Source organism: Natrix helvetica (assembly GCF_964273705.1).
Source record: "Natrix helvetica genome assembly, chromosome: 1".
NCBI classification, from domain to species: Eukaryota; Metazoa; Chordata; class Lepidosauria; order Squamata; family Natricidae; genus Natrix; species Natrix helvetica.
Window position 1 is genome coordinate 68,654,190 of NC_138548.1, and position 20,604 is coordinate 68,674,793.

Below are 20,604 nucleotides of genomic sequence, written 5' to 3' on the forward strand. Positions count from 1 at the left end.
AGCATGAACAAACGTGATGATACCTCCCGCCTACCAAACATCTGGAAACCAGCCCTAGCCAACAAACGAACACCACCCACCACCCAAGCCGTTATAATACAAAACAACAATGCACACGCAGCCTGCACCAATCAGCACCAATCTACCAATCATGATACAACCACACAACCAATCATTCCACTTACTGAAACAAAGCCAGCACCCCATCCCCTCCCACCAAGACTTACAGAAAGACGGCAGCTCCGTTCCCATTTTAAGCCCACATTTTGAGCCTACGCTTGAAGATGGCAGGTGCGATCCTGCCGAAACGTTGCAAAGACAATCTCAACTTTACACGGGAAAAAATATATATATATATATATATATATATATATATATATATATATATATATATATATATATATATATATATATATATATATATATGTGTTTGTGTTACAACCCCTGGTATGACCTAATATGGGAGGGAGCTCACTCCTCCCTCTTTCTGTCCTTTCGGCTCATCACAGAAAACCATCCAGGCAGAAACCCATATTTTTATTTTTAATGTTGCCTTTTTATATTTGTGTTGTATTTGTGCTGATAAAATAAAGGGAGACTAGTATAGATCCATTTCGAGCTATTTAGCTCTCATCAGCTAGCCATACCCTTACCCTTATATAAAAAGGCAACATTAAAAATAAAAATATGGGTTTCTGCCTGGATGGTTTTCTGTGATGAGCCGAAAGGACAGAAAGAGGGAGGAGTGAGCTCCCTCCCATATTAGGTCATACCAGGGGTTGTAACACAAACACATACTTATTTCCCTGGCTCAGCTGATAAAGGAGGAGAAGCCTGTGGCATAGTGGCTAAAACTCTTGCCTAGTGTATAATACAGCCCAGGTTCGAATCCCAGTAAGGGTATGGCTAGCTGATGAGAGCTAAATAGCTCGAAATGGATCTATACTAGTCTCCCTTTATTTTATCAGCACAAATACAACACAAATATAAAAAGGCAACATTAAAAATAAAAATATGGGTTTCTGCCTGGATGGTTTTCTGTGATGAGCCGAAAGGACAGAAAGAGGGAGGAGTGAGCTCCCTCCCATATTAGGTCATACCAGGGGTTGTAACACAAACACATACTTATTTCCCTGGCTCAGCTGATAAAGGAGGAGAAGCCTGTGGCATAGTGGCTAAAACTCTTGCCTAGTGTATAATACAGCCCAGGTTCGAATCCCAGTAAGGGTATGGCTAGCTGATGAGAGCTAAATAGCTCGAAATGGATCTATACTAGTCTCCCTTTATTTTATCAGCACAAATACAACACAAATATAAAAAGGCAACATTAAAAATAAAAATATGGGTTTCTGCCTGGATGGTTTTCTGTGATGAGCCGAAAGGACAGAAAGAGGGAGGAGTGAGCTCCCTCCCATATTAGGTCATACCAGGGGTTGTAACACAAACACATACTTATTTCCCTGGCTCAGCTGATAAAGGAGGAGAAGCCTGTGGCATAGTGGCTAAAACTCTTGCCTAGTGTATAATACAGCCCAGGTTCGAATCCCAGTAAGGGTATGGCTAGCTGATGAGAGCTAAATAGCTCGAAATGGATCTATACTAGTCTCCCTTTATTTTATCAGCACAAATACAACACAAATATAAAAAGGCAACATTAAAAATAAAAATATGGGTTTCTGCCTGGATGGTTTTCTGTGATGAGCCGAAAGGACAGAAAGAGGGAGGAGTGAGCTCCCTCCCATATTAGGTCACCAGGGGTTGTAACACAAACACATACTTATTTCCCTGGCTCAGCTGATAAAGGAGGAGAAGCCTGTGGCATAGTGGCTAAAACTCTTGCCTAGTGTATAATACAGCCCAGGTTCGAATCCCAGTAAGGGTATGGCTAGCTGATGAGAGCTAAATAGCTCGAAATGGATCTATACTAGTCTCCCTTTATTTTATCAGCACAAATACAACACAAATATAAAAAGGCAACATTAAAAATAAAAATATGGGTTTCTGCCTGGATGGTTTTCTGTGATGAGCCGAAAGGACAGAAAGAGGGAGGAGTGAGCTCCCTCCCATATTAGGTCATACCAGGGGTTGTAACACAAACACATACTTATTTCCCTGGCTCAGCTGATAAAGGAGGAGAAGCCTGTGGCATAGTGGCTAAAACTCTTGCCTAGTGTATAATACAGCCCAGGTTCGAATCCCAGTAAGGGTATGGCTAGCTGATGAGAGCTAAATAGCTCGAAATGGATCTATACTAGTCTCCCTTTATTTTATCAGCACAAATACAACACAAATATAAAAAGGCAACATTAAAAATAAAAATATGGGTTTCTGCCTGGATGGTTTTCTGTGATGAGCCGAAAGGACAGAAAGAGGGAAGAGTGAGCTCCCTCCCATATTAGGTCATACCAGGGGTTGTAACACAAACACATACTTATTTCCCTGGCTCAGCTGATAAAGGAGGAGAAGCCTGTGGCATAGTGGCTAAAACTCTTGCCTAGTGTATAATACAGCCCAGGTTCGAATCCCAGTAAGGGTATGGCTAGCTGATGAGAGCTAAATAGCTCGAAATGGATCTATACTAGTCTCCCTTTATTTTATCAGCACAAATACAACATATATATATATATATATATATATATATGTATATATATATATATATATATATATATATGTATGTATGTATGTATGTATGTATGTATGTATGTATGTATGTATATATATATATATATATATATATATATATATATATATATATATATATATATATATATATGAAGATATTTTAATCCACCTGACTATTGATAAGCACAGACATATTAAGTCTTCTGATTTTCTATTAGTTTTCATGCTTAAAAACACAAAGCAAAGAAGGAATATAAAGTAATGTCTTGCATGTATGCAAGACATGGTTGCTAGGCAACTAATAGATAACAAGCCTCAGAGAGAAGAAAAGTATGTTTCTAGTTCTGTTTAACTTTTACTTGCACATGGAAAATCTTAGTGAAAAACTCAAATAGAGTTCAGAGGGATGCCTTTAGCAGCTTATTTTACTGGCGTCTCTGTAAGATTATTCAAAGTACATTTGTGTCCTATTCCTATTGGTTTTTACTAAATTTATATATTTATTCACATGGAAATATTCTTAAATGTTTTGATCTTGCTCTGTTTATCATGCTAGGACTAAATTCATTTTTGCTTAGTTCACCTCCATCTTCTATGTAAAAAATATAATTCCGCAATTCTACTCTTGCCTTCTAAAAGCCATTACGGAGCCCCAGTCCAAAAGTTTAACTGCCACCTACAGATCACTTCCTTCTTAGTTCCTATCTTCTTCTATATTAAATTCCAGAAGACCTAAGAAACTATTTCACAGGTTATTCCAGGCAAAAATACTATCTCTCTGCCAGGGTTTCAACTTAAATTGCATTAACAGCTCAGCTCTTCCCCTTACTTCACCCTAAAAAAGATTATAGTATTTTCTTTTAAAAGAAAGATGTTATTTAGTTGTAATATTCAATAATTCTTCCCCTCATCATAATTATTGAACAGCACAAATATACTGTAAGAAACAGCTCTGAAAGCATTTTCACCCTAAAATGTATCTTCCCAAATAAAAATGCTTCTTTCCCTCCCATATCATTGTACATACTACATATGATCATCTCTAATGTTATTTCATATTGCAGTCTATGAGAGTGTTTATTTTGTTATGTAGGGACAAATTTTAAAAGCTTCATAAAGACTGCATTCAATTACAATGTCAAATGGAACCTTCCTACATAAAGGACTATTGCAGATCAGATTTGTTTGTTTTTTCTATACTCCCTTTATTATTTTTACAAATAACTTAAGGAAGCAAACATATCCAACACACCTTCCTCCTCCTATTTTTCCGACAACAACAACAACAACCTTGTGAGATGAGTTGGGCTAAGAGAGAGTGCCTGGTCAAAGGTCACCCAGCTGGCTTTCATGAACTTCACATACTGTGATCCACCATATTGTCTCCCCCCTACCTTTTTAAGGGGTGTTCAATGCTGCAGTTTTCTTGGCAAGTTCAGAAATGATTTGCCATTACCTCCGTCTTAGGACTGAAAAAGAGTGACTGGCCCAAGGCCACCCAGCTGGTTTTGTGCCTAATGTGGAATTACAACTCACAGTTTCCCAATTTCTAGCCTGATGTCTTTAACTACTATACCAAACTGGCGCTGCAGTGTTTTACTTATCCTAAAACAGATTGTTTTATGCTCAACTTGAAAGTATTCAGTAATCAAGTAATGGGAAATCAAGTCATGCACATCTGTATGCTAACCTCAACTTCTTTTTCTGTAATAATAGCATAAACTCAATAAATAATAAACAGCACATATGAAAACTGCAGATTAATTGCGAGATGGTGTAATTACAACATATTGAACATATCAAAAAGCATATAATCACTAATCACATTAAAAGATCCAGAACAAGTTGTCTTTATGTCCAGTAAAAATCTTTAGTGCCCTATAATTGAAATAGAAGATATGCTATAATTAAATGGTAACTAATTCAATTTTATTTCATCATTATCATATATGACCTCTTTGTCTTAGTTCCCAACTATTACTTAAATTATGTTCGCTACAATCCAGCTTACTAACAGAAAGATACATTTAAGAAAAGGATAGCAACAAAAAATATACTCTAAAAATACTGAAAAATGAACTTACAACAAGCTAAGTTTATTTTCTAACAAAAATCACAAAAGTAAAATTAAAAATAATATTTTTTAAAAAAAAATACATATTCCAATCTGTCATGTAGCACCCTTAATATGAATATGAGAATAGTTAAATATACTGTATATGATATAGTAAATCATTTAATAAGGGATGCGGTGGCTCAGTGGCTAAGACACTGAGCTTGTCAATCAGAAAGGCTGACAGTTCAGGGGTTCGAATCCCTAGTGCCGTGTAATGGAGTTAACCCATTACTTGTCCCAGCTTCTGTAAAACCTAGCAGTTCGAAAGCATGTAAAAATGCAAGTAGAAAAATAGGGACCACTTTGGTGGGAAGGTAACAGTGTTCCGTGCACCTTTGGCTTTTCGTCATGCTGGCAGGGACGTCTTCGGACATGACTACAGAGACATCTTCGGACAACGTTGGCTCTTTGTAACGGCGATGAGCACCTAGAGTCGGGAATGACTAGCACATATGTGCGAGGGGAACCTTTACTTTTACCTTTAAATCATTTAATATGTCCAAAATTTTATATTTAATTCTGTTCATCTATTAGCTCTGAAACAGATTCCTAAAGACTAAAAACTTTGAAAAAAATAATGATGGTTAAAATTTAAGACTTTCCATGGTGGAATGTTATGTTTTTCAGACCCTAAGAAGGAAGAGGATGCTTACTATGTTCAAAGTTAGCATTTTTATCTAACTGACCCTATTATTATGTCCTCATTCCTCCTCAAATCAAGATTAGGACTAGGTTTAAAACTATTTTTTATCTTGGGTAACAGAAGCATATAAGCAAATAAAACTTCATATACTGAACTTAGACCCTGTAGTTATTTAATATGGCAAGAATATCACAAAAAAAATGCCTCCCTTTTCTTTTTCTGGCACAACTTTTACTTAACCACTTACAAATTCATTCAAACCAAAAAACCTTTATTGTACTCACCATTTTTCAAAAATTTACCTTTTTAAAAGGACCATTTATGGTAGCTGTTATACATAATTGTAAGTTATGAAATTGCATAAAGAAAAAAAACTGCTGCCTGCTGCCATGAAAATGGATATATTATTTGAAAGTCCCATTAAAGAAACCAAATTAGTAAGTCTGATTCCATTAAAAACACTGTACTACTGCTACATTGCAAATTCTTCCAAAAATTTAGGAATGTCCTTCCAATTCTATATTTATATATTATTCCTTAAATCTTTAAAATGTCAATACAAGGCAAAGTTCTTTCTGTCATGTTGGCCTATTGAAATCAAGCAAGCAAGTCTGACAAATCCTTCCCAATATGTTCAAGCCTACATCTAAGCCAACATAAGGAGTTTGTACAGAAAAAAAATGCATGTCTTAAAATTTTAGATCAGTGATGTTTACCTAAAAATGAAGAAGATTCAGATAAACTGTTTCATTCTTCTGCAGATTTACATAAGCTAAACTTACAGTATACCTTTCACCTAAAAATATGATTAAATACAGTATCTCTAATTAACAATCTTGATAATCAATTAAAAAACAATCCTCGCATCTAATCCATATGCCAGTATAGATGTTCAAAACATAAACATTGTTTGCTTTAACAGGATATGAACTGTAAGTTGAGAAATTAACATACATACAGCGTGTCCACCTCCATGTTTAATGAAAAGAAGGACTAGGAGTGACATGATGGCAGTGTTCCAATATCTCAGGGGTTGCCAAAAAGAAGAGAGAATCAACCTATTTTCCAAAGCACCTAAAGGCAGGATAAGAAGCAATGGCTGGAAACTAATCAAGGAGAGGAGCAACTTAGAACTAAAGAGAAATTTCCTGACAGTTAGAATTAATCAGTGGGACAATTTACCTCCAGATTTTTAAGAAGATATTGGACAACCATTTGTCTGAAATGGTATATGGTTTCCTGCCTGATCAGGGGGCTTGGATTAGAAGACCTCCAAAGTCCTTTCCAACTCTGTTATTCTGTATTCTGTATTTAATCATGATAATATTTAAGCAGCATTTTCTTCTTTATAGAGTGAATCCTAACATAAATTTCATTTTGCAGGCTTAGAACAGTCGAATGCAGTGAACTATTTTCCAAATCATCAAGTAGATGCCCAAATATCTTTAAAATGTATGCACATCTTATTTATACTCAATATTTGCATTATCCTAGAGAAAAAAAATTAAAAGGTTGAAAATGTAAAAGATACAATTCTTGAAAAAAATGTCCAGATTCACACATAAGCCAAACCTAAAGTAATTTACATTATGGATTAGCATTAAATGTGAATTGCTGCTTACTCCTATTTACAAATGTACCATCTGCATTTTTCTTATTAAAATGTTTTGGCAATGGCATTGAAAGTATTGGTTGAGAAAATGAAATCAGCATGAAATACATGGAAAAATAATAAATTTATAAACTGCTAGAATTTTTGCCATTTTTAAACCCTATTGGAATTCAGATATGATCTGGCTAGATGAGATGTGTATACTTCCTCTATGGCTTATTAATTAATCAGGAAGGGAGGGAGGAAAGGAAGGAAGGTTTATGATACTTGCTGCCAACTTTCGACAAGAAACTAAATGGGGAAGCTGACAGGAAGTCAGAAGTCACTCTGCTCCCACTTCTTTTTTGGCTACCCATGGTCATTCTGTTTCTCTGTTTAAGTAAGTAAATATCTTTAAAACAATGACCCAATGATTACAGGTTGCCTAGTGCCACATAAAACTCAAATAGTAATTGGAGGTAAAACATAATAAAAGATATGACAGCATAATTTGTAGCACTCTTTGGAAACATGATTTTGTAATATACATGAACACCAAACAAAAAACAAAAAACACAGTCTACCTTGATGATAACTATCTTTATAAATAAGTATTCGGCACCAGTCTATTATAATCGAGTCATTCTAAAAACAAGAAGCACATTAACTATGAATGAGATTTTTCTATTAATTAAAATTCTAATGTATTCTTTAAAGAGCAATATAAAATTAAAAACACTTTTCTTCCCAATGAGATTTCAGATAAAGCTCTTTGGATTTCTGATTGGACATAAATTTGCCATTACATCATTTTTAAACTCATTAAAATTATGTGTTTTTAATGATGCATCCTCACTTTTACTTAACTTACAATCAGTATTTAAAATGCACCAATCATGTTTTAAAAACATTATAAAAGTGCACTGCTTCTTTAAAGACAATATCAATTAAATTCATAACTTGACAGGTATTGTATTTTTTCCAATCTTTCTGATACGTAAATAAATAAAAGCTTTTCACTTTCTGATATTCATATTTTAGAATTTCCAGATTTAATTATTCAGTTTTATGAGTTGTATGTGAAATACCACTGGATTAAATTGCCACTTTTATGTGCATTTCCCCATCAAACTCCCCAAATTGTTTCTGAGTATTAGTACCTCTGTCATGGGGAGCAAGAGGGAGAAATGAGAACCCAAGGGGAACTGTGCAAGCTACTGTGTTTTCCCGAAAATAAGACCCTGTCTTATATATTTTGAACCCCAAAATAAGCGTTTGGCCTTATTTTTTGGGAGGTCTTACTATTTTGGGGCGCAACTTGAGGGAGGCAGATGGGGAGGAGGAGAATCAAGGTGCATGTTTTACCTGACTTCCAGTTCCGTCAACAGCAAGAAACGTGACGGAGCTGGAAGTCAGGCAAGATGCATGTTTTGCTTCTTCCACGCCCCACCCCGCCTGCCACCCCCAAATTGCATCCATAAAAAAGGCGAGGGGCAGGAAGTCTTGCCGTGCCGGGCAAATGGGGGAAAGAGAGGGCAAGAATCACAGCTGCTTCTGCAGCCGATTGAGGCTGCAAAAGCAGCAGGAGGCCCCACATGCCTTGCGCCCCCTTCAAGAACAGTCTTACCTCAATCGGTTGCCAAGAGCTTGGCCCCAATTAAGGCTCCCTGCTGCAACCCAGCGCTTGAGAGAGTCTTGGGGGAGGGGGGAAACCCCTTTATGCAACCCAGCCTCTCTTTCAGGTGGACAGGAAGCTCCTTCCTACCATGCAGCCGGCTGGTTGAGAATCAGGCAGTCCTGGGAATTGCCTGCAATTCTTGTTACTGTGAGAAGCTGCATGTTGCAAAGAAGAACGAAGCAAGGCGAAGGGGGTGGGGGACAAAGCAAGGCAGAGGTTGCGGAGCTGCCCCAAGGCCCCACACCGGCTTACCTGAAGGCCCTTCAGCCAGGCCACCATGCCAAACCCTCCCCCCTCCCCAGGGGAGCCACATCCCTTCACTAACCTGCTTTCCAGCTCCGTTCTCCGCTGCACGTTCAGGACAAGAAAATTAGTTTGTGCGAAATAGTCTGGTAAAAAATACCAGAAATTCAGACCTTCCAACTTCTCACAAAAAAAGTCTTGTGAAGTTGGAAGTAGTCCCACAGACTACTTTTCTTGCCCTGCACGTGACAGTTGAGAATTGAGTAGGAAAGCAGGTTAATAAAGGGATGTGACTGCCTTGGGTGGGGGGTGAGGGACCTGTGTGTGTTTCTATACTCTAAAGTTCAATGGTATCTGTATTATATTTATCAATGAATCTGACTACAGATTCTTGGGCCTGTCATTATCTCTCAAATTACTTTCTCTAATCAAATTTTGGAGGAGATAAAGTAGAATAGATACACACGGCCACAAAGAGTGAGACGTGACTTAGCAACTGGACAACACAAAGTTACTTGGGACTCTTGAAGAAAGGGCAAAATAGACAATAGCGACATAAGGGAGAAAATGTTCCTCAGTGTATTTAATTTCACCGGATAACAATAATGGGAGAGAATGCAGTTCTATATCATAATACATGTTATTCTATACTAGTAGAACAAGAAGTGCACAACTTAACCAAGGAATATTCGATATAAAGCTCATTTGTGAACTTTGATCACATGACTCAAAACTATGTAATGAATTTTACACTTGCCTAGGAATAGTGTTCTAAAACTAGCAGAAGCTTTGCAATAGGATGAGATCACTTGATACAATCTAAATAAAACAATCTGGAAGCTGTTGAGAGATACACAGTGAAGAAGGTTTCCTTTTGCCAGCTTTATAGAATAATACAAGAATAATATTTGGGTTCAAGACTAAAGCAGCTATATTTGAGAAAACCCCAATGTAATAAATAGAAAATGGTAAAGGACAAAAAAGAATAGGGTTGATTTGGCAAAAACAGCAGATTCCCCAGCTCCCATTTCAATTAATCCAGATTTTTTAACCTATTGACCTGTTTGTTTTTCAGCTTAAACAGTCTTGGAGGAGAAATTAATTTGGATGTAAGCAGATTGTCATTATTTTATCTAATAGATTTATTTCAATGTTTAGCAGCCTTTTTAAAAAGAAAATCAGGACAATCATCTAATTATATACCTCGAAGAATATGCGAGCAGAACTCTTCTATACTATCCCAAAGTTAAAATATCTTAAGAGAGAAATGGATCAGAAATATATGTATGCAGTTTTTTTTATTTGGCCTTAGGCTGAAGAAAACAAGAAATGCCTCATGCTTCCTTTCGGTAAGTACAATATCCTGATGATTTCTTTGATTTAAAAAGACTAACTAATACTTACTTTCTTTTTCCATATACTGAAGTGACTATTGTTACGCTGAGATGATCACATGCTCTCTGGGTGGTCCAATTTTTTTGTCAACTTAATCAATACAAAGGGACCTATTTCTTTATAAGAAAAGGGTACACTTTGCATTGGGGCTATAGATATAAATGATAAATTCCTAAAATATGTATTTCATAACAGCTGTGTTGAAAGAACTTTAAATATAAGTAGGAAATGCTATGGTACAATCAAGTTGTTATGGCAACTAGAAGAGTCAGATAGAGAAAAAGACAAAGAACATGCACTGCTGTAATCCTGCCAACACCATAATCCTGTTATTAAAATTTATTAAAGAGCTGACATTCCTACAGCTGATCTTTAAAAAAATGCTTAATGATGGCACTATTACTAGAATTCAGGCTGGCAATAACTGCCTGCCCTTCATTTAATTCAGAATGGGGTGATAACACATTGTTTTCCAAACATTAAAGTAAATCTACATTGTTCTAACACCCGTGAAAGGCTGCAACTTGCTATCTATCAGAAGATTTACCAAGAATATGAAACCCATTGACCAACCTCCAAAGAACCCCCGAGTCTTGACACCACCATTTTTCCCAACTTAAAACTGTTTGCAGTTTTTGCAGTAAACCTATTCTGGCAGTCAAGGAGATCCTGAAATAAAAGCAGCCTTATATTTATATCATGCCACTCAGAACTGTTAAGCAAGCTTTGATGGTTCTCTAGAGGATTGAGGAAAAGATGTCAACAGTATGTTGATGACACCTGCTATTTATTTCTCTGTGATGCATCTGAATCAGGAGAGATTTTACATATACCACTGCTTCAAAGAAGCGGTGAATTGAATAATGGTCAATAAGAATCAATCAATAAGTCAATCCGAATGCCAACAAGATTGAGGCATTGTGAATGAGTAATTTTCAGTCTAGTATTAGAAGGCGTGCCTGTTTAAAATAGAATTTTATTAACTCTGTTGTTTACAACTTGCAAATGCTCCCGCATTCATTATTATTGCTGGAAGCCTACACAATTTTTGTAACTATGAATGCCTATTAACAGCTATGCTTTTCTCAGCTACTGTGATTCAAGCAATGATAATCTCAAGACTGAATCACTATAATGCATATAGAAATGCTCTTGGAAATGATCATGAAGCTATAGCTACCCAAAAAGCTATTTAGTTATTTACTTATTTGGAATATTTGTAAACTGCTTCAGTTATGAAACTCTTAATAATTATGTTGCTGCTTAGGGTTCTTAATTACATTTGCAAAAGATAAGCAGTGGCTGCTGGTCCTCTGTTGAGCAAGATTCAAAATTCAAGTGTTAATTCAGAAAAATATCTTGAGGCTCAACTACAGGGAAGGTTTTGCTCTCCATGGTGCGCATTGCAGATGGCTGATTGGTAGCAATTTTGAAGTGGGCTTTCTCTCTTGCCTCATAGAATATCAATTTACCAGAGCATGACAACAGTATGTTTTAAACATATAATGCATGTTTTATATTAATTCCCTCTATTTTTAATGCATAGTTTTTACTTATTAACATAGTTTTATGAGGTTTGCCATAAAAAGCGGTTGCAAATATTTCACATCATTATATTTAAAAAGAAGGACTTTGTGACTATGAGTGCCTATTAAGCTACTGTATGTTTTTCTCAGCTACTGTGATTCAAACATTGATAATCTAGAGACGGGGTTATTGTGAAGCATATAGAACTGCCTTTGGAACTGATTATGACAACTGTGAAGCAAGTACAAGTTTTGGACTCAACTTGTACTTTTTATCAGTTAAAGCCAGATCTCCCTATGGAAAAAGAACTCTGGCATGAGAAATAAGAACTATGCATAAATATAGAAACAATGTAAGAGGAAAAATGGAGGCCAAATGAATCTTTGATTAACTGTAGGGCAAAAATGTCTTTGATGCCCAATGGAAAAAGAATATCTGCCCAAAGAAAGAACAAATGCCGATTACCAGTTATAGGTTTTAAAATAAGAATAAGGACCTGATGACATTGAGTATACTTATGTCGGAAGATGACAAAAGGATCAATAGTATAATCTTAAGGAAAGATGGAAAATCTCAGGCAAATTTTTTACCTCTTGGCTGTATCGAATGGTATTCCAATAAATGATTTTTCTTGAGGTTGCCATTTTCAATTTTTTTTTATCTGGAAGGAACAACTTGAAGGCTGGACAATGACTTAGTAATCAGGAAGGGATAGGAACATATTAGCAATTCCTTAGAAATAACTCCTTTTCATATAATCAGTGTAGGGACCACAACATTCTCGCTAATGCAACTAATGGAGGAAACTAGATTCTGACTACTCTGCAATCTTCCACATGCTACTATATTAGAACCAAATGTACTGTATCAAAAGTAACTTCAGAAAAATTAAAAAAGAAAACACCATTATGCATTAATTGAGAACTAACCAGGAGTGTTATTCATCCAGTTCTGACAAGCTCTGGAGAACTGGTAGTGGAAATTTTGAGGAGTTCTGAGAACCGGCAAATAGGCTGGCCTCGTCCTGCTGCCTCCCAGTCTCCCAGCTGATCTTCTTTTGTTGCTCTGAACAGCCGAATGGAGCTAGAAAGCAGGTTAGTGGGGTGGGGAAGAAATGGGGATTTTGCAGTAACCTTCCTCTGCCACGCCCACAAAGCGATGCCACATCCACAAAGCCACGCCCACAGAATCTGTAATAAACAAATTTGAATCCCACTACTGGAACGAAGAAGTAGTTTGTAGTCTGAGAAATCTACAAACAATGACAACGATGCCAAAAGAGTGACATGTGCATGAAGATGGAATCATAAAAATACTACACGTACTTCAGGGGTGGGTTACTGAACCGATTAGTACTGGTTCACTGCGCGCGCTCGTTGCTTGCACATGCACATTTGACTAAAAATTGCTCTGTGCATGCGCAGAACCATGCCGGCAACGGCAGAAGACATCAGAGAACCAGACACCAGTTCGGGGGCGTGTCAGGCCTAGGTCACTGCCGGTTCTGCAACTCAGGCCTGAATTCCAATACCGATTTGGCCAACCCGGGCCAAACCAGCAGCAACCCACCTCTGATGTACTTGTATAAGGATACTTCAAAATTAAATAAGGACAAAATATAGAAACACAAGGATCTGACAGAGCAGTAGCAGGTTCTTTTATCTTCCCCCAAAAGTAGCAACCATCTGTATATTCAATATAGTTTAATTTATGCAAATCCAGAGTACCCACATCTATAGATCAGGTAGTACTACATTTTAGCTCATTACTTGCAATATTGGGAAGTATGCTAAAATCAATAGCTCCTCCTATGAAACAGCTTTTCCCTAAGAATGAGAATGGGTCAGCCTCACTAGGTAGCCCAGACCAAGAAATCAACTTAACAAGGAGGCTAGAACTACTTTTATTGAGATTAGTTTAAATAAAAGAATCTTGCAAGTCCGATTATTCCATACCTTTTCCTCCTTCTCATAGTTAAGTGAATTAGCAGGACTTCTATCTGAGCCACTTCCAAATTCTTCTGGATCGAAGAGAGGTTCCAGCCCCTTTTGCCTAAGTAATGTGGTTCCTATACATCTCTATCAAGGCCATCTTCTTTACTCTCTACACAATGGGCATTTGCTAAAATTATTTATTTATCTACAATTGCTGTTAGGTTGTTGTTACTCAAAAAACTGAATAATGAAACTGTTAAATGCTGTATTATGATAGGATTCTAGAGACTAGTGAAATAAGTGAATATTTCATCATAATTCTGTTTTTATTGAAGCTACTGTGATTGGATGTATTTTTGTCATTATTTATCATTTTGCTGACTGTTACACTTTTTTTCATATTATTATCAAAGGCAATCTCTTCATATAGGCCAGTAAAATGAAAAAAGGTAGGACAGATTAACCAAGCAATGTAGCCATATTGTGCTTCTACAGTCATTTGGCAATCCCTGAGGAATGACTAGCTTTTCGCATCATAAATAAATAATCATTCAGATTTCCTTGACTGAAATAGGGTTCCAAGGAGCTCTATTTTTCAAGTTGTAATGACAAACTATATAGGTAAGGAAGGCTGAGAAATGTCTCAATATTTTTTATCTGTCTAGAGAAAGATTCCACAGCTTTGTGTTAAGCTCTTTTACTCTAAGGATTTTATTGCTTTTTAGGAGTTAATATCTACAGCTACATCAAGCTCTCTCTCATTTTTTTCTTGTAGCTTCATGAGATAAACATTTTATTAAGTCATATTATTCCTATATTTGCCTTGTGATTATTTTTTTTTAAAATTATTTATTTATTACAAATGCTTTTATGCTGTATCCATCTATGAGTCTAAGGAACTTTACAACAAAGACTGCAATGTTACAGTAATTACGTAATTCACAAATTATCCAACAATCAAAGATACTAAATTTTAAGTTGCAATACTATTCAACATAAATAATTACACCTTAAAACAAAAACAAATTGCTTTGCAATGCAAAAGCAGCCACATTCATTCCAAACATCTATATTGCCTAAATCTCAAACACACATTGAAAGATCCACATACTGCATTTCCTGAATATTAGACGGGAGTTTGAAATTCTTATATGTTGTGGGAAATCATTCCCAAGAAAGGAGTTGCTGCTCTAAGTACTCACCTCTGACTCTCATGGACTTGCCTCCTAAGGAGCTGGGAACTTGGATGTGAGCATGCTAGGCATACAGTCACCGCTAGTACATTCCTTTCAATGTGTATTTCCCATTGTGTGCCCACTTACTCTCTTGTAATCCCTTCCTCTCCAATAACAAACATTAATTTTTCTTTTTGCTAATTATCTTAACACTAGGGTGAGCATTTCAAAACTTGGAAGAATGGGGGAGAGGAGAAAGGAAAGCTGAAGTAAAATTATAAGCACGGCCATCGCCCACTTCATTTAGTGGTTACTAAGTTACTGGTCTGAACAACTGAACTTTCTTAAGTTTTTCTTGAAAATATTGAATCTATCACCCAAGAAGCTTTTTTAGTTCTGAATTCACCACCATTTAATCAGAACTGAAGAAGCTTCTTGGGTGAGAAGCGAAACATTTTCAAGTCCAGTTGCCTCTTGAAAAGTACCTTTGATGCAACCATGATCTGGGTGATTGAGAATCTCTATAGTGATTAAGCAGGTAAAATCTATTTAGAACCCATGATCTTAAAGATCGGGAAGCACCAAAGCATGTATGATTTTAAATGTCATACAGTATCCTGAATCTCACCTATTGTACGATTGTAGTTGGCACTCTCCACTCCATTTTAGCATCTTTTCCTATTAAGAATTGTAAACTAAATTAATATAAATGCTAGGAACATTTAGTTACATCACAAAATAATTAAATTAAAATCATTTACCTTACATTTGTTTATAATATAAAAAAGGATGACTGGAGAAAAGAACCACATGTGAATCCATCACTGTATTCTCAGATAAGCTAAGGCAATTTTTCTGCTTTAAATATAAGTTTAATTATAATAGACTGGGGAAATACTTTGAACAATATACTCTGACCTTAGCAAAGCATTTGAGAGTCCTTCAAGATATCCTCAGTAACAAAATGATTAAATACAGGCCAGAAGATCTACCTGTTATTGGATTCATAATTGTATGAAGGATTGCAGCCAGAGAATACTCATAAATGGTTCCATAAAAGCTCGGAGAATATTGCCAAGTGAAATGCCAGCGGGCTCTTTTCTGGGACTTCTGTTGGTTCAATACTTTTATTAATGATATGAATAAAAAGATAGAGGGCATCATTATCAAAGTTTGCAGAAAACTGTAAAGAGGATTGGCATTTGCACAGAAAAATATCTAAACTGGATGGAGTAATGGAGTAAACAAGCAGAATGAATTTTAACACTGAGAAATGCAAAATCTTGCATCTGAAAAAATGAAAAGCACGATATAGGTTAGGGAACTTAGTTCAGTAATAATACCTTCAAAAATGATCTAGATGTTCTAACTGTACTTCAGTATCACCCAATAGGATGATGCAGCTGATAAAAAGGCACATGTTGTTTAGGGATGTATTAATCAGATTAAGAATGCAGCTATGGAAACTAACTGTTCCACTTTACTCTGTCTTGGCCAGGACTCACTTAAAACATTGTTCCCAGTTCTGAACGCCATGGAATGAAAAAGATTCCAATAAGCTAGAGCAGCGGCCCCCGGAGTAGTTCTGTGGAGAGAGATTTTTCCGTGGATCGAAGGGGGACGTGGTTTTTGTGCTGCCTGCATCCCGCAGATGTGGTTTCACTTGGTTTGGTTTGGTTTGGTTTGGTTTATTTGGATTTATATGCCGCCCTTCTCCAAAAGGACTCAGGGCGGCGTACAACATTAAAAAACACACATCCCAAAAGTTAAAAAAGATTAAATCCATATCCAAAAAAACCAAACTGATTTTTTTTTAAAAAAATACATTTAAAATAAGTTAAAATTAACAGGCCAGGCCGGCTTGCTGGAAAAGCCAATTTTTTAGGGCGCGTTGGAAGGACCGGAGGTCGGGGATTATGCGAAGCTCCGGGGGCAGCTCATTCCAGAGGGAAGGCGCTCCCACAGAGAAGGCTCTCCCGTTTGTGTGGCCCAGTTTCTGGCATGCCATGGACTGGTTTTGTCCGCAGACCAGGGTTTAGGGACACTTGATCTAGAGAGAGTTTAGATAAGGACTATCTAAATAATGAAAGAACTGTCTTATGAGGGATGGTTAAGGAACTGGGAACGAGGTGTGTATAAAGAAGAAATGGTTGAGATAAGATACCTTTCAAATATCCAAAGGTTATTTATATTTACCCTCTTTTGCTAGAGAGAGCATCAATGGGTTGAAACTGCAGGAAAATAGATTCTGGGTATATATTAAGAGCAATTTCCAGATGGTAAGGGTTGTTAATCAGTGAAAAGTCTGCCTCATGAAGTGGTACATTATCTTCACTGGAGGTCTTTAGAGACAGACTGAACAGCCATCTGTCCAAAATGCTTTAACAGAACCCAGATCAAGCAAGAAATTGGACTAGATCTGAAGTCCCTTTCAGCAATTCTATAAGTGTAACTTATTTAGAGAAATCTTACATTTCCTTTTAAGAAACAGAATAATAGTAGCAGCAACATCATGAATATACAGTCATATATGCATACAAAATCCTTCGAATTTCTGATTGCTTATGAAATTTTATCTCGTTCCCTTAGACAAAAATAATAGAACATACAGAAGACTAAATGTTAAAATTATAGCTTTAGGAAAGATTTAATTCAGTTAGACAGTAATCACATATGCAATTCACAAAATGGAATGATTTAAACTGAAATACTAAACAATTACTTTACATTAATATATACTGCCCTGAATGCTCACAAAGCAAGAATTTTAAAAAAATATATAACATGCATATATAATAGGCAAAAAAAGAAAAAGAACTAAATAGCTCTTAGTTGAACAGCAGATCTCCTTCAAATGTATAAATATACCTTCACCTTTTCTGCTTCCATTTAGATCATGCAATGCACATACACACACACACAAACACACACGTCTGTTATAAATTCAGTAACATACAAAAATGTTATTCAATTATGTTTCCATAATTATGTTTCCAGTATATAAATGTTTGTATGCATGAATGGACATTTTTATGTGGGTTCAAAGTTCTGACTAAAGCAGGGCAGGCTACACAGGTTCGTTGGGTTTTGCAGCCCCTTTTAACTGTTTGCAAAGTTTGGAAGAATCAGTTTGCGTATCAGCCAAATTTTAGTGGAAAGCACTTTCACTTTTTCAGTTCCTAGAAAGTGAGTTTATATTCTTTTGTGGGGGCAGTTTGTGCCTCTTCTTTTGCAGCTTGTGTTTTACCCATTCTGATAATGTGCCTAGCAATGTGCATTCCTGATATATAAGCACATCTTTATGTTATTAATTAATAGGCCTTCTGTTTATCTGCCTAGGTTAAGAAAAAAGCTTATGAAATGAATTGGCAATTTACCATCACTTACAATTCAGAAACCTGACAAGCAACCTTGGATTGTCTCGTGATCCCCAGACAAATAAAACTTAGCTTTTGCTTTTCTTCCATCTATTTCTGGCACATGGAACTTTTCCTTTTCAGAACTCATCTGATCCGTGGCTTCTGCTCTTAAGCACTTTGGTGAGTCTTTTCCCAATCTCACCAGAAACCCATAAATCCTAATGCCTGTTAAACAGACCACATTATTATTGGATAGAAACCAAAAAGACCTACTGGAACCATCCATTCAATGCAATTTGGATCCTTTAGCTGCCTGTCAGATCCTCTAGTATTCAGCTTCTCCTTGGAACCCTTTCTGATCGTTTGGCATTATTTTGGATCCTTTTAAGACTTTCTCCTTTTCTTAAAAATACCAAAGCCCTACCTACCTCAACTTATCCTATGAGAACTATGTCTGATGCGAAGCTAAACTAACATCTATTCCCAGCAGATTATCAGAAAAGCAAAGTAAAATTAGAACAAAGTTTATTTGGACTTCTTTCCCTCTTCCAAGTCCATCTTCCAAATTCTCTGTCTGGAATATGAATGGATGCAGAGGTAAATTGGAGGTAAAATATTAAGGTAGGAGATATACTTGATCAGCCAACACCAAAGCCATGGCAACTACAAGTTTTCCACAATAGAGTATTTCTCTTTTGTTTCTTCTTTGAAAAGTAGTCTCAACTTTTCTTTTCTTTTAGCTCTCACAAATCAATCTGTTAAGATTTACTGTAAGATTCAATCATTATAAAGGTTTGCCACAGACTTTGATCAAGTTGAATTTGCTTAACATACACCCCTGGGAGGTAGGCATGAGAGAAACAGGCAGGCTTTTCTCAGCATACACTATGTACTAAGGTACATGCTCTAGGAAGCTAAAACTATGGTGTATATATAAAATGACCCATTTTAATTCAATGAAGGAAGGAGAAAAATGCTTACATTAATTGTTCTCGTCAGTAATTTTGCTCAATTATATTTAGCAAATGCAGGAAGTATAATTTTGATAACTTAAATTATTTATCAGAAATGGTATTGTTTCAGGTTGGATCTAATACTTATATAGCAATAATTCTTTACTTCTGCTCTTAACACTGTAAAGGACATTTCATTTGTATTTATTCAGAACTTTATTAGTTTCGAACTGTTCCAGATCTTAACTAACATTGATATATTTTTCAACAATTTCATGGGTGTTTGCACGTCCATACAAATGTATGGCTGTTAACTGAAATGGAAATTTTCTGCAGGCATGTGACCTGAACATTCTTTAGCATTTTAAACCCATTCCCATTTTAAAACATTGTAGCTGTGATCCTGGCCTTCGTAAGGAAGATGAAGATTATTCTGTGTAACTATTTGTATTCATAATCTTGTACAAGCCAGTTCCATTTCACAGAGGCAAAAGCATACCTTAGGACTAAGCTATCTAATTTTGAGCTTGTGTAAAGTGAAAAGATGTATGTATGGCATAGTTAGAACAAACTTCATTAATTAAGTGGAAGAATCCGTCAAGGAATATGGGACCAAAAATATGATACATATTAAAACAGTGATCATAAGCCTATTTGCAATTTGTTTTCTTATTTCTGTTAGCAATTAGCTACCAGTGACTTTGATGTTCCACAAATGGAAGAGCTATTTCTAACTTAGCCTTCTGCTGGAACAAAAAAGGATGTGGCTGAGGCTTTACAAAATCTCTTGAATAAACTTTCATGGGTACAAGAAACTGCATGAAAAAAATGATTTCCCTTCTGTTTAGAGGAGCATCCTGTTGTTAGAAGTCCTCTGTGAAGACATTCATATGGAGCATTAGTTAAGTTCTGTTAATTTTTCTGATTCCTACTATATGAAAGAAAATCAAACCCAGAAAGCATTCAAAAGCAACATTTTAAATGGAAAATGCAAGAGATTATAAATTGTATTGCAATCATAAACACACATTATTTTTTAAAAAAAGACTGGAGCATTATTTTACAGAGACATGGTTAAAAGCTTTTTTTTTTTAAGGAAACAAGATTTGGTTTTGAAACATATAGTGTGAAAGAAGTCAATAACCTCAGTAACTAAAGAAACTTTAAGTATAATAGCAATTTTGGTTATTACCATTTAGAGATAATTAAGTACAAAAAAAAGAGTTTAACTTAGGGGGGAAATGCCTCCTTATAAAAATATATGTCCAATTTCCTAGTAATTGGGTTTCTGAGCTGAGAAGCTATTCAACATGGAATAGACATACAGAAGTCTCTACAATCATTTAAATTCTCTGTCTACTGATACTG

The 20,604-nt window shown here is 36.0% G+C and overlaps 1 protein-coding gene across 1 annotated transcript in view; it reads right to left on the reverse strand.

The window, feature by feature from the left end:
• AVEN (apoptosis and caspase activation inhibitor) overlaps positions 1-20,604 on the reverse strand; it is a 146,515-nt gene that overhangs the window by 51,939 nt on the left and 73,972 nt on the right. The window lies entirely within an intron of this gene.